This window comes from Oryx dammah, unplaced genomic scaffold (assembly GCF_014754425.2).
Source record: "Oryx dammah isolate SB20612 unplaced genomic scaffold, SCBI_Odam_1.1 HiC_scaffold_19, whole genome shotgun sequence".
Lineage (NCBI taxonomy): Eukaryota > Metazoa > Chordata > Mammalia > Artiodactyla > Bovidae > Oryx > Oryx dammah.
Genome location: NW_024070203.1, coordinates 4,360,341 through 4,376,243, shown reverse-complemented (window position 1 = coordinate 4,376,243; position 15,903 = coordinate 4,360,341). Strand labels below are relative to the sequence as shown.

The 15,903-nt window shown below is 37.1% G+C and overlaps 1 protein-coding gene across 1 annotated transcript in view; it reads left to right on the top strand.

The window, feature by feature from the left end:
- The window catches only part of COL19A1 (collagen type XIX alpha 1 chain), a 351,927-nt gene that overhangs the window by 18,338 nt on the left and 317,686 nt on the right, over nucleotides 1-15,903 (top strand). The window lies entirely within an intron of this gene.

Here is a 15,903-nt window from a genome sequence, read left to right as displayed (position 1 = left end):
CAAAATGCACCTTAAACACAAGCAAAACTGTGAAGCAAGAAAGTCTGTTTCTTAGCTTGGGTTTACCCTTGTTTAGCATTTTCTTCTTCCAATACTTGACAAACTCCTGTTTGCTGACAGGTCTCCACTGGAGATTTTTCATCACTTAATTCCAGCAGCTTACCTTTGTTGAACACCTTCTCTGCATGAGGCCTTGTACTAGATGTTATAGGGAATGGAAAGGATAGGATATGTTCCCTGTTCGCAAGGAGTTTTACATCTGCAAGGAGATAGAAGACCTTACAAGGCCACACGTAGTAGGTCCTGTAGAGGATCACAGGGACTCTAAGAGAACAGTCTGTGGACTGGAGACAGAGTGTGCTGGAGGAGACGGTAACAGCCAGATAGGTGTGGATCTGATTCTAGCCAGGATTCATGCTTAGAGACTTACCTTCCCTTCTCCCCATCCTTCTCAGAATGCAGCTATCTTCTTCCCCACTCTCTGAGTCATGTCTTTTTTTAGCTAACTACTAGATAGATTAATTCCTGCTAAGGTTAGGAATTGATTATGTTTTTACTGTTTTCCAAGGTAAAGCAGACTTAAGTTCTTTTCATGTCTTAACTTGGAAGTCCATGGTTTTAAATTATTTACATAATCTACATGGACTTCTTATTTTAAAAGATAAGAGACTGAAGTTGGCTAAATGACTGATCCATCAAAGTTGCACAGGAAGCTTCAACCAAACCATTCTCACTAGCACGTGTTATATCTTGTCTTTTTGATAATAACCTTTCTAGCAGTTGTGACATGTTATCTCATTGTGGTTTTGATTTACACTTTCCTGATGATTAGTGATGTTGGCCTTCTGTATATCTTCTTTGGAAAAATATCTATACAGATTTTCTGCCCACTTTGAATAGGATTGTGTGCTTTTTTTTTTCTGTTGAGTTGTATGGCCTCTTTATGCATTTTGGATATAAAATTATATATGCCTTACTAGATGTCTGATTTGCAAATAGTATTTCCATTCAGATTTCATGTATAAGCAATATCATATCATATTGTCTTTCACCCTCTGGCTTACTTCACTTAGTGTGGACCTAATCTCTTGGTCCATCCCTGTTGCTACAAATGTCATTATTGCATTCATTTTTATGACTGAGTAATATTCCATTGTGTATACATACCACATCTTCTTTTTTAAAAACTTATTTTATATTGGAGTATAACTGATTAGCAAAGTTGTTGTAGTTTCAAGTGGACAGCAAAGGGATTCAGCCATGCAAATACATTTATCCATTCTCCCCAAAACTTTCCATCTACCCAGGCTGCTACATAACATTGAGCAGATTTCCCTGTGCTATACAGTAAGACCTTCTTCTTTATCCATTCTTCTGTCAATGGACAGATTAAGTTGTCCACGTCTTAGCTGTTGCAAGTAGCCAACACTATATATTGAAGAGACTGTCCTTTCCTCAGTGTATATTCTTGACTCCTTTGTCATAAATTAATTAACCATACGTGTGCGGGTTTATTTTTGGGTTCACTATTCTGTTCCATGGGCCTCCCTGGTGCCTCAGTGGTGAAGAATCTGCCTGCTAATGCAGGAGGTGCAGGTGTGATCCCTGGGTTTGACAGATCCCTTAGAGAACAAAATGGCAGGCACTCCAATATTCTTGTTTGGGAAATCCCATGGACAGAGGAATCTGGTAGGCTGTAGTCCATGTGTTCACAAAAGTGGTAGACGTGACTTAGCAACTAAACAATAGCAACATTCTGTTCCATTGACCTATATGTCTATTTTGTGTGAATACCATACTGTTTTAATTACTATAGCTTTATAATATGGTTTGAAAACAAGATCCATCTAAATACTACCTATAGTTCACTCACTTTAGATGTAAATACACACATAAACTGAAAGTGAAGGGATGGAAAAAGGTATTCCATACAAATAGAAATCAAAAGAAAGCTGAGTTAGCTGTACTAATCAGATAAAATAGTCCTTAAAGAATGTCAAAAGAGACAAAGATGGCTTTTATGTAATGATAAAGTGATCAGCCCAACAAGAGGAGGTAACATTTGTAAATATTTATGTACCTAATATATATAAAGCTAAATATATTAAGAAAATATTAACATATATAAAGGGAGAAGTAATAAATAATACAATAATAGTAGAGAATTTTAATGCCCCACTACATCAATGGATAGCTCATGCAGACAGAAAATCAATAAGGAAATATTAGCCTTAAATGACAGATGAGCCAGATGAATTTAAGATATATGTATAGAATATTCCCTCTTAAAGCAATAGAACATATTCTTCTCAAGTGTAAATGGAACATTTTCTAGAATAGATTGTATTTTAGGCCATGAAACAAGTCTTAATGAATTAAAAGGATTGAAATTATATCAAGCATATTTTTCTGACCACAGTGGTATGAAACTTGAAATTAATTACACAAAGAAAACTGGAAAATTCATAGATGTTGAGATTAAACAGCATGCTACTGAGTAATCAATGAATGAAAAAAAATTAAAAGAGAAATTAAAAAGTACCTTGAGACAAATAAAACTGGAAATATAACATACCAAAACTTGTGGGATGCAACAAAAGCAGTTCCAGGAAGGGAGGTGATAGGTGCTTGCCTCAAGAAACAAGAAAAGGCTTAAATAAATAACCTGACTTTCTACCTTAACAAGCTAGAAAAAGAAAAATGAATGAAGTTGAAGTTAGTAGAAGGAAGCAAATAAAAATTAGAACAGAAATAAATGAAATAGAGAATAAAAATATAATCGAGAAAATCAGTGAAGCTAAGAGCTGGTTTTCTGAAGAGAGAAACAAAATTGACCTGCCTATACTTAGCTAGATTCACAAATGAAAAAGAGAGGACTCAAATAAAATAAAAAATGAAAGAGATCATGTCACAACTGATATCACAGAAATACAGATGATAATTGTTAGCAGGTTTATTAAATGTCAAGCCTAAAAAATATACAAAACTGTATGAGTTATAATGTATTAAATAATTTTCTATTTATGATACATTAAAAAAATACTAACATTTGTTTTAACTTCCAGACTACCCAAAAGTCATAATGACAAGAGATTTTTGTGGCAAGGCAAAAACAGATGGGATAAAACATATTGATAATCTAGAGAACAAGGCAAATAAGTAAACAATATACTTACTTTATTGTTTCAGTATGTGCACCAGCCTTTAATGAAGCCAGCATAACCCTTGCTGTGCAAATATGAACTCAGATGACCATAGCATGAATGTTATCACACTTGTAATATACATAGGTGTATTGTTTTCTTTTGAGGATTTGATTATGAGTAAATTTCTGTTCTTGTTGTACTTTCTGATTCTGCGGCTTTAATGTGCAGTAAATAAAGATGGCTTTCCATCTGTGTTTGAGTCTTGTGTATAATTTTCATTATTAGCGTAGATGCTCAAATCAGTGCCTGCACAGTTTGAAGATCAGAAGTCATTTTTGCTCTTAGGCATATTGAATAGTCAATTTTGTGAAATGATCAGAAGTAGAGTGTTACTGAGGCAACCAGATGGTATTCTCAAAGTTTTCCTTTTGGTCTGTTAAGACAAGAAAGGATACTGAGGTTGTTGGGGCAGTGTATTAGCAGGAGTACTACTTTGGAGCCTGAATCATTTGGGATTCAATCCTGTCTATCTCTGACTTGCTTTGAAACTGATGCTTTATAATGCTGAGTCAGCAGCTTATTATGAGGAAGAAATACTTAGTACTAGGAACTGGCACAGAGTAGATACTTAATATATGTATGTTTTCTCTGCTTTCCTATCTACAGTGTAATTGCTTACATGTTGAAAGAGAGGTGGAGATAATCCTTTTACATTGAGTTTAGTTTCTTTGTGGCTTGATCAAAAGCAAATGAATTTCTGTGAAAGAGTTGCTTAGAATTTTCAATTGATTAAATGTTTTAGGTTATAAAAATTTTGAGCTGTTATTATATGGCTACTTATAATAAATATTAATAATTTAATGATAGTTATTTCTTCAAAGATCAATGATTTAAGTCATTCATTCAAATCTGTGTTTATTTTGTTCCCAATATTATTTGACAAGACTTTTCTTAAATATAGTGTTCTAGTTTTTCAAGAAATTCCTTACATTGTTATGCTTAGATGATGCTGGTTAGGAACCATCCAGAGGTAACTGTAACTTAATTTTTTTCATTAACTATAAGGTATATGTTACTAGTGTTTTGGTGAACTTTACTTTTGGCCCAAGGAGATAAAATGAAACAGGTTTTGAGAACACGATTTCCAAATCTGTTTCCAACTTATGTACTACTCATTACAATATTCCTAAAGGTGTTAAGTTTTGAGAATCCTTACTGTAATCTGTGTCTGCTTCATAAAGAGCAATTTTTACTTTTATTTATGCCAGTTTGCTATGAGCTAGACTGTTCTGAATAGTCCTGTAAGTAAATCCTGTTTCACATGGATCAAAACCCACCAGTGGCTTCCTGTTGCCCTCAAGGTAGTACTGAAGCTCTTTCCATGGGCCACAGCGTTCCCCACAATGAGTCGAGCCCATCCTACCCCACTAACTGTCTCTCCTGCGCTCCCCCCTTTCATGTCTGTTCCAGGGTCAATATACCAGGCTACCTTTACCTGGAATTTTCTTCTAGATTTACACTTGGCTTTTTCCATCACATCATTTAGGCTCTGTCTCATAAATCACTTTAAAATAGAAATGTCTTTCTGACATTGCTGTGTAAAAAGCACCCTTTCATTCTGCCTCTATGTTCTTTATTTTCATAGCACTTTTATTGTTACTTGCCGTGTTATTATTATGCCTCTGTTTATTTCCCCATGAGAATATGAGTTCTGCAAGCACCATACATAGAACAGCACGTAATAGGAACTAAAAATACGTTGAATGAATGAATGAACGGTATACCACAAAGAAAGTCTAAGTCATCAACCCAGATGTTTCTAGAACCTGTGAATTCTGTACCCAGTTGCCCAGGGGCCCTTGACAGGCAAGGTGTAGAGAAAGATCGAGGTAAGCTAAATCATAAAGAACTGTTATATTATTCACTAATGTTCTATTACACTTTTTCCTTTAAAAAGCAAAAGCTTTAGAAAAGACTTTTACATAGCCTTAGCTTGATATTGCCAACTAGTTAGTGAAGAATCAGAAATATTTGGAAAACTGCCCCCAATTTTGGCTTGACTTAACGTGTATCTGTACTGCCTGTTTTCTCCTCCACACTGTGAAGCTTCATTAGTCTGATTAATGGCTGCTTTTCTCTTCATAAAGCTGATGACCCGCTCTCATGGAGAAAGGTGATTTGAAATTCAACCACTGCTCGTAAGACACGTAGCTGTGGTGAGCGCTCTGTGTCAGGTCACCTAATCAAACCATTCTAACCATGCCCTCTCTCCAAGACTAAACTCTGGATGACATTACATGAAATAATAATTAATGGTTTTCTTTCATTTAGACTCAATTATTGTAATTTTGTGAAATCTTTTAATTCCCTTTTCTTAGCAAGTATAGTTAGCAACCTAATTACTTAGCAACCACTTTACTTTCTCAGTTTTTTAAGACCCTTGTTAATACCTTCACCCACTTCAGAGTTGAAATTCCCTCAGTTTTATAAAAGAGCAGCTCAATTTCAATGTTCTTGAGCCTAAGGGGAAGTATGATCTGAGGTCTATTTGAGGAATAATTTTCCAATTTATTTTTGTATTATTATCTTCCATATCAAGTTCATTTCTCTCAAAGTATAGGCTTTATGAAATAATTGCCTTGCTGGTATAGTTTCAGAAAAAAATCAAAATAATTTAAGCTGAAATAAGTTAACTTACTTGACTCTATAATGAAAAACTTTAGTATTGATTTTTTTCTACTACCCCTACCCTCTAATCTCAGTCTATGAAAGTTTCCACTCTGAGTGCTCTAGTCTGTTAACCCAGAGATTATTAGTGAATTTCCCTTTATTTCTGATCCAGCATTACTTATATGCCCCTTCCAAAGACACGCCACACCAATAATAAATAATTGAATCAAAATATGTTCATAATATTTAAAAAAGGAATATTTTCCCCTTAGTAATAACCTCAAAGAAGTAGGATTTAATATTTATGGTTTTGACTTTTTGTCTATGTCATTATGGAAGTAAAGAATATTTTTTCGTCCTTTCTAATCCAATATTGAACGTATTAGATTAACTGACAATTTCTTTTTTGTTTTTGCAATTTAACTGCATCTGATATAATCTCATCTAATCTGTAGGAACTTGAAGGTGACATTTATTTGTGTACCTTAAATAAACATGTAATATCAGTGTAATAATGGTATTATATACTCATAAAATTCTGAGGTATTTATTAATCTTTACTAAGCATTAATGATAGAGAAATTCAAAGAGTCTACATTAGTTTCCACTGTCTCAAGGATAAGTTTATTATACTGAATTTGTGAAAGAGCCATCAAAGCAATTAAAGGTAGCTCATCAGCTTCACTGACCAAATTTTTCCAGGCAGGTGGAAGGGCAGGAAGCAGACAAATGGAGTAACCCAGCTTTGGGGATTTTCCTGGAGTATGCAATGGAAGGTCAGGCAAACTAAATATAAAAATATAGATATCTTGGAGTCTGAAATTTCATAATTTACTTAATTTGAAAGCACCAGGTACTAGTTGAAGGAACAGAGAAAGAATCATTCCCTATCTTTGATAAATGTAAAAGAAATAACAAAGCTAAATTGTTTATGTCTGTGTGGAGAATGTTTGCATTTTGATTAGCACTTTGATAATTATTGCTAACTTTCTATTGATTATTGTCAGCAGTGTAATTTAATAATTTGTGAATAATATGAGGAAAGAACTTAAGGTATACTCTCTGGTGCATGCAAAAGCAACTCATCTATGACAACCTGAGCAGTTAGTACACATTTGAAAAACTCCAAATGACTATTCCTATATTTCAGTGTGCAGTTGGTCTTAAAGGTGAATTGGGTCCTCCTGGAATTCCTGGGGAAAAGCTATGCTGATCTGCTACTTGATTAAACTTTGTGGCTGTTTTACTCAGCTGTATCATATAGGAAGGGAAAGTGCCCAGAAAAGTCTGGTATTTGGGAGGAGGTGGAAGTGAGTCAGCAAACTGTGGCCCTGCCGGAGGGCTGCCAAAAATGCCTGCTGTGCGATTTTGTAAATCAGGTTCTACTGGAACATAGTCATGCTCATGTGTCTTCATAGAGGCTAAGGCTGCTTTTGTGGTACACAACGGCATTTGGTGATTGTAGCAGAGATTCTAAAACGTTTGCTGTCTGGTCCTTTGGAAAAAAACAGTTGCTCCAGAACACTGGCCATTATTCTAAGAGACCCAAGGCTTCTTAATTTCACTATTTTATGTTTGGTATAGTATCTTTTCTGTGATTGTGGTTTTCATTCTGTCTGCCCTCGGATGGATGAGGATAAGAGGCTGATGGAAGCTTCCTGATGGGAGAGACTGACTGAGAGAGAAACTGAGTCTTGTTCTGGTGGGCGGGGCCATGCTCCGTAAATCTTTAATCCAATTTCCTGTTGATGGGCGGGGCTGTGTCCCCTCCCTGTTGTTTGACCAGTGGTGGAGGTACTGAAGATAATGGCACCTCCTTCCAAAGGTCCCACGCAGGCACTGCTGTATGCAGTTCCCCCGGCCCTGCAGCAGGCCACCACTGACCCACACCTCCTCCGGGGACTCCTGAACACTCCTGGGCAAGTCTGAGTCAGCCTCAAGTGGAGTCACTGCTCCTTTCTCCTGGGTCCTGGTATGCACACGGTTCTGTTTGTGCCCTCCAAGTCTCTGTTTCCCAGTCCTGTGTAAGTTCTGGCGGGTTTAATGGCGACCTCCTCCAAGAGGGCTTATGCCATATCCGGATTAGCTGCACCCAGAGCCCCTGTCCCTGCAGCAGGCCATTGCTGACCCAGACCTCCACAGGAGACACTCAGACACTCAAAGGCAGGTCTGGCTCAGTGTCTGTGGAGTCTCCCAGTGCACACAAGGTTCTGTTGAGCCCCCTGAGCATCTCTGGAAGGTATGGGGTTTGATTCTAAATGAAATTTTGCCCCTCGTACCATCTTGCTGTGGCTTTTCCTTTGCCCCTAGATGTGGGGTATATTTTTTTGGTGGGATCCAACATTCTCCTGTAGATGGTTGTTTAGCAGCAAGGTGTAATTTTGGAGTTCTTGCAGGAGAAGAGCACATGTCCTTCTACTCCATGATGTGCATGGGGAGAGCTCTCTGATGAGATGTAAAACCCACAGGCCAACTGTGAACGCAAGTGTGTTTCCCAGGTTCCCTGGTCCTGGTTTGGCATCGACAACTCTGAGCCCGCAGCCATCCCCAAGCCGTGGCCTCCAGTTATGCCTCGTCACAACCACCTGCCAGTCTCTCTGGCCCTGCTGGGTTCATGAGGAAGGAGAAGGAGAAGTAAGGAGGGAAGGGGGGGAGAAGGTGAGAGGAAGAAAGTGGGGAAAACCTCTAGACAATTCAGATATGACCTAAATCAAATCCCTTATGATTACACATTGGAAGTGAGAAATAGATCCAAGGGACTAGATCTGATAGACAGAGTGCCTGATGAACTATGGACAGAGGTTCGTGACATTGTACAAGAGGCAGGGATCAAGACCATCCCCAAGAAAAAGAAATGCAAAAAGGCAAGATGGCTGCCTTGAGGAGGCCTTACAAAGAGCTGAGAGAAGAGAAGCTAAAGGCAAAGGAGAAAAGGAAAGATATACCCATTTGAATGCAGAGTTCCAAAGAATAACAAGGAGCAATAAGAAAGTCTTCTTCAATGATCAATGCAAAGAAATAGAGGAAAACAGTATAATGGGAAAGATCTCTTCAAAAATGTTACAGATACCAAGGGAACACTTCAGGCAAAGATGGGCCCAATAAAGGACAGAAATGGTATGGACCTAAAAGAAGCAGAAGATATTAAGAAGAGGTGGCAAGAACACACGGAAGAACTGTACAAAAAAGATCTTCACGACCCAGATAACTATGATGTTAGGATCACTCACCTAGAGCCAGACATCCTGGAAGACGAAGTCAAGTGGGCCTTAGGAAGCATCACTACAAACAAAGCTAGTGGAGGTGATGGAATTCCAGTTGAGCTATTTCAAATCCTAAAACATGATGCTGTGAAAGTGCTGCACTCAATAGGCCAGCAAATTTGGAAAACTCAGCAGTGGCCACAGGACTGGAAAAGGTCAGTTTTCATTCCAGTCCCAAAGAAAGGCAGTGCCAAAGAATGTTCAAACTACCACAAAATTGCACTCATCTAACACTAGCAAAGTAATGCTCAAAATCCTCCAAGTCAGGCTTCAACAATACTTGAACCGTGAACTTCCAGATGTTCAAGCTGGATTTAAAAAAGGCATAGGAACCAGAGATCAAATTGCCAACATCTGATGGATCATCAAAAAAGCAAGAGAGTTCCAGAAAAAAACATCTACTTCTGTTTTATTGACTATCCCAAAGCCTTTGACTGTGTGGTTCACAATAAACTGTGGAAAGTTCTGAAAGAGATGGGAATACCAGACCATCTGACCTGCCTCCTGAGAAATCTGTATGCAGGTCAAGAAGCAACAGTTTGAACTGGACATGGAACAACAGACTGGTTCCAAATTGGGAACAGAATACGTCAAGGCTGTATATTGTCTCCCTGCTTATTTAACTTACATGCAGAGTACATCATACAAAATGCTAAGCTGGATGAAGCACAAGCTGGAATCAAGATTGCTGGGAGAAATATCAATAACCTCAGATATGCAGATGACATCACCCTATGGCAGAAAGCAAAGGACTAAAAAGCCTCTTGATGAAAGTGAAAGAGGAGAGTGAAAAGTTGGCTTAAAACTCAACATTCAGAAAACTAAGATCATCGCATCTGGTCCCATCACTTCATGGCAAATAGATGGAGTAACCATGGAAACAGTGAGAGACTTTATTTTCTTGGGCTCCAAAATCACTGCTGATGGTGACTGCAGCCATGAAGTTAAAAGACACTTGCTGCTTGGAAGAAAAGCTATGACCAACCTAGACAGCATATTAAAAAGCAGAGACACTTTGCCAACAAAGGTCCGTCTAGTCAAAGCTATGATTTTTCCAGTAGTCATGTCTGGATGTGAGAGTTGGACTATAAAGAAAGCTGAACACTGAAGAATCGATGCTTTTGAACTGTGGTGTTGGAGAAGACTCTTGAGAGTCCCTTGGACAGCAAGGATATCCAGCCAGTCAATCTTAAAGGAAATCAGTCCTGAATATTAATCGGAAGGACTGATGTTGAAGCTGAAGCTCCAATACTTTGGCCACCTGATGCGAAGAACTGACTTATTGGAAAAGACCCTGGTGCTGGGAAGGACTGAAGAAGGAGAATGTGGTGACACAGAATGGCATGGTCATATGGCATCACCAACTTAATGGACATGAATTTGAGTAGGCTCCGGGGGTTGGTGATGTACAGTGAAGCCTGGCGTGCTGCAGTTCATGGGGTCAGACATGACTAAAGGACTTCACTGTCTTTCTTTTTGTTTGATTTACAAGGTTATGTTAGTTTCAGGTGTGTAGCAAAATGATTCTGTTACACCGATATATATCTATATGTATATAGATATATCTATTTATATAGGTATATATAAATAAAATAAATCTACACTTTCCCAGCTTCTTTTCTCCTACAGATTATTACAAGATATTTAATATAGTTCCCTGTGCTGTGTGTGGGCCCTTGTTTATCTGTTTTATGTCTAGTAGTATGTGTATGTTAATCCCCAACTTCTTATTTATCCCTCCCCTCCTTTCCTCTTTGGAAACCATAAATCTGTTTTCTATATCTGTGACTCTATTTCTGTTGTGGAAATAAGTTAATTTATATCTTTTTTTTTTAGAATCCTCAAATAAGCAACCATATGATATAGCATCTTTTAATATGCATTTCACTGCAGACATAAACTAAACATTTAAAAATATAGTACCATATGAGATATAATAAATAACAACACAAGAAATCTATTTTAATCCATGAGTAAAATAGTTTTTACATTGTCTTCCTTAATATTGTAAAGATGATTCTAAATAATGAATCTACTCACAAGAAGTTATCATGCTTATTCAGCATACGTGAAAAAAATGCTATATTTGTAAATTAAACTGCAATTACCTTGTCTTGTTTTTCACTTAAATTGTTAAATTATTAGAGTTCACATGTTTGATGCTAAGAAAATTCTCTTCTTCAGTAAAATAAATTTAACATAAATTTCCATAGCTCTTCTAGCTGCACTAATTACTGCCTCATTATCTAGATGGTTGTGACCCTGTGGTTATTAACCTAACATTGTCACTAGAGTGAAGCTGAAGTGCTAGGAGGTTCAGAAGATACTTTCTGAGTCCTTCTTAAGCATGTTTCTGATGTCTGAATGAGTCTTTGTTGCTGCTTTGTTTTTCTTAGGAATTATCCAGTCTAATATGCAAATTATTTACTCTTGTAAATGTCAAACTCTGTAAAACCTAACAAACTTTGTCAAACAGTGATACCTTGCTGCAAGGTATTTGGGCTGCTGTCATTAAATGAAGGCTCTTCAATAAGTAAAAGTTCCTTCAGACACCTGTTTAAAGGTCTAATTCCTTCAAAATGCAGTATCCTCCAGAGAACACTACAGAATTTCCTAACTCTTTAAAGAGATTGCTCCATCCACATTTGCTTTGTACATTCATTTCACCAGTCTCTTCCTAAAATAACAATCAGATTGTTAAGATTTCAGATCATTGGGGTTTTAAAAATTACTTGAATATGCGAACTTTTTTTTTTAAGCCAAGTACAGAATCACTGGAGAACTTGGACTATAAAATAGATGATTAGACTTCTTTATTGTGGGGTGTAAAGTAAGATTTATATGTGTTTACATGATGAATGATGGGAAAGCAGATAAAATTCGCCTGTTATACTCTAAAACATAATTTACTAAGATTGGTATTGAATACTGTTAATTGAATTCTGTGCACCAAGATGACATTTCTTGGATCCTATTTGTAGATACTCCAAAACTTATAAAACTAGGTATAAGGTTGTCTGTGAAGAAGGCTCTCAACTCCTGAAAAGATGCTCTCAGCAGACGGAGCTCAGTACAAGAGCTTCAGAGGCTCAACCCTGGCAGAAGTTGATCAAATCCATCTTCATCAAGGGCCATGAGAGTACGAAAGCAGCAGACAAGGAAGTTAAGAACGCAAGTCAAGAAACTCTGCAGAAAAATACAGGGTTTCTTAGAAAAGAGAGGACATTTTAGGCTGAGCGAAGGAACTGGAGCAAAATGTGGTGTTACGGAGACAAACACGACTCAGAATTCAATATGCTGCTGCTTTTTTTAGAAGCTCTAATTTATAGAGAACATTGCATGTCATGATTCATCCTACACTCTACCTATAGTAAGAGTTCAATAGATACAAGAGAACATTCCAGTTGGAGATGATTCATTTGGACCTGATATTTCTGGGAACAGGAATATTCAGCCCCAGGGGCCCATTTGGTCAGAAAGATGACAGGAGTGAGTCTCACAAGATCTGAGTGAAGACACCGTCTCTGGGAAACTTAAAAGCTAGCATGGTAGAGGAGTCCTAGCCCTGGTGCGGTTGCCCTGGCAAACCCATTTTCATGTTTCCTACAGCTGTTTGCTTGGCTCAAACTTACTTGAGTTGCTCTCAAAGAGCCTCACAGACAAGCAGAGAACCTGTGAAGCCTCCTGTGGTGCTAAACACGGTATTGGGCTGCGCTCAGCTCTTGGGTCCCGTTTTCCCGCATCTTCTGGGACCTTCACGGTGACTGTAGAATCATCAAGTTGTTGACCATACCTTTTCTTCAAGGTCACACAGCCACTGATGGGGCTAGGTCTGCTTCTAACGTGTCATTCATTTAGCTGTTCAGTTCAGTTCAGTTCAGTCACTCAGTCGTGTGTGTAGCTGTTAAAGGGCTATAACACTCATCAGTGAAGAAATGTCACCTCAAGAGTGTTTTTCTCACTTCTGTAATCCACATTTATCTAAAATATCTCTAATAAATATATGCAAAATGAAAAGAGCAGTAAAGCTGCTGTGTTATCTGATGGCATGATTCATAAGTTTTAAATATTTGACTCCAATGAAGATATATCAATTTTTTTATTTTAAACTTTCAGAAATTAAAATTTAAATTATGTTGTAAAGATGGGTACTTATGTCTGGGGTAAAATATTTCCATTGTTTTATAATGAAAATAACTTGATTCTAAGTTTCCAAAGAAAAATCCTTCCTAAAGTATCATGTATCCTCAAAGGTGTGCTCCCACAGTCTTAACGCATCACCTGAAGTAACCACACAGCATCTCCAAGCTCATCTCGGACTCTGCTTCTCTGCGTTTGTGATTCTCTGGGGTTCTTGTCTTAGAACTGCTTAAGAGTTCTGTTACAAGGCAAAATAAAACAAGGTGAATTGGTTCACTCGGAATGAGAACATATGCAAAGTGCATATATATATATATATATGCAAAGAACATATATCTCAGGTATAATATTCTCAAAGTGAAGTTTTTTAAGGGTTAATATTTAAACTAAAAACCTTAGTCATATTAATGGAGGGAAGCCTACCCTCAGCAGCACAAAGTAGAATTTGTATAATAACTGCACTGTGCATTTATGTGCTGCTGCTGCTGCTGCTGCTGCTAAATCGCTTCAGTCGTGTCCAACTCTGTGCAACCCCATAGACGGCAGCCCACCAGGCTCCCCGTCAAACATTGAATTAAATTCAGTGATTTGCATGTAAATCCCATTATCCTAAAATAAACCTATACTTTGAAGTTTGCTAGCAGTAAATATTTTTAAATCAAGGCCCTGAACAAAGTATTAGTTTCTTGAGGTGGCATTTTTCTTCTGGGGCCCAGGAGAAAAATAGTATAGTGAACACTACATTGTGAAATCAGTTGATGGATTATGGAATCATGAGGACTTTAAAGATAAGAACTATAATATTTAATTATGGTCTTTTGTAATTATAATATGTATCACCTTGCACAGATTTGAATAGATTTTCTAACCTGGTAATATATGTGACCTTACTGCCAACACATGTCAGGAAAAGAACTGTTCCCTTTACAGTTATTCAGCTTAGCTAGGATTTTGCATAAGAGATTTGGTAAGCTTCCTGTTCTGGGTTCATATAAGAAAATCTACTCTATGTAGCAAATGTTCTTAGATGTTAGTCACTAAGGACTTCTGGTAAGCTTACTTGGATAGAAACCGCTGTCAGTCAAAACGAGGACTTTGGATGGTCCAGTTTCCAGGAAGAGTGAGTGGTTTAATAAGATCACACAGGTGTGTACATACATATATACAGCATGCACACACACGTACATGTACTCACAACTCACATCCTCATGATGTGCAGAGGAAAAATGAGATTTGGACACTGGGAGCAAAGCCTGCCCTCTGTGTTACCTCCAGACTTCTCACTCAGAGCATGCTTGCCTTCATTACTTGAATATTGCAGATAAAAAACTGCTTCACTCCCCATTTCATGTATCAGATATGCTTTTTAAGGATGGTTTTTTAAAATATGAAAAATTATAATCTTCATCCTAATAATGTGATAGTAAAAAATTGAATAAATATAGAGCCTAATTTATGCTAAAACCAATTTTTTAATCTTCTGAATTATTTGGAATTTGTCTTAAAATGTTTATTTTCGAGGGAAAACTTTTAGAATGTTAATTTTACTTTTCATGGGGCAAGTGTGCAGTAAGTGATAGCCATCATTGTTCTACCATTCAGTTATTAAATACCCAGAGTTAGATACATCTTGGGTTTGAATCCCAGCTCAAAGCCTTGCTCTGTGTAATTTAGGGCACGTCTCTTATTATTTCCAAGTTCTCTTTTTATGAAATAAAAATTATATTGTATCAATATCCAATTTTGTCTTACAGATGAGCTGAAATAATTCATGAGAGTCCTAGCTCAGGACCTGATATATAAATATTTGGTAAACAATAGAAATAATTTTAAAAGAAAGCAGTTTGATTAATTTGTTATTTAAAAGACTAGATAAACTAGAACTCATTTGAGGGAATATATATTATTTATTCAAAATATATTGAGTGGAAAATTTAAAATAAAAGTTGCATATCCTAGATAACTTTGACTTCTTAAAACAAACGGAATATTAGGACTCTAATGAATTTTCAACCTAACCGAAAATTTCACGAGTACAAACTTTTACAATAATAATAATAGTAGCCATTAACTAAATTATTATTATGTGTTAACTAATAACACATAATGTTATTATGTGTCAAGAGACTTCTTTACATTATTTCATTAATTCCCCACTATATCTCTATGAGGTATGATTTATTGTCATTGTCTCATAGATGGAGAAATTTCCCCAAATTTTCACCACTAACTCCGGGACTTGGTAATGGACAGGGAGGCTTGGCGTGCTGCAGTCCACGGGGTCGCAAAGAGTCAGACACGACTGAGTGACTGAACTGAACTGAATAAATAGTGGAATCAGAATCTGAATCTCTACCCACATGAATCCATAGTTCTTGCACCTTTACCATGTTTTCTTCTCTGAAGTGCCCCTGAGCTGCTCAGATTTTTTTTTTTTTTTTTTTGCAGACAATTCCAAATTAGATCTTAAATTTGTTTGCCTGCAGCCTAGAGAGGGAACTGCACAGGGGACTTTCCTCCTTCCTGTTCCAGGGAGAGCAGTGTCCCTTGTCTTGAAGTCTATGGGTTCCTTTTTTTTATTCTTTCTTTTTTCTTTTTTAAATTATGAAAGTATGATAGCACATTTACAGAAGACTTGGAAAATGCAGAAGAAAGTTACATACAGTTCAACTGTATATTGCAAT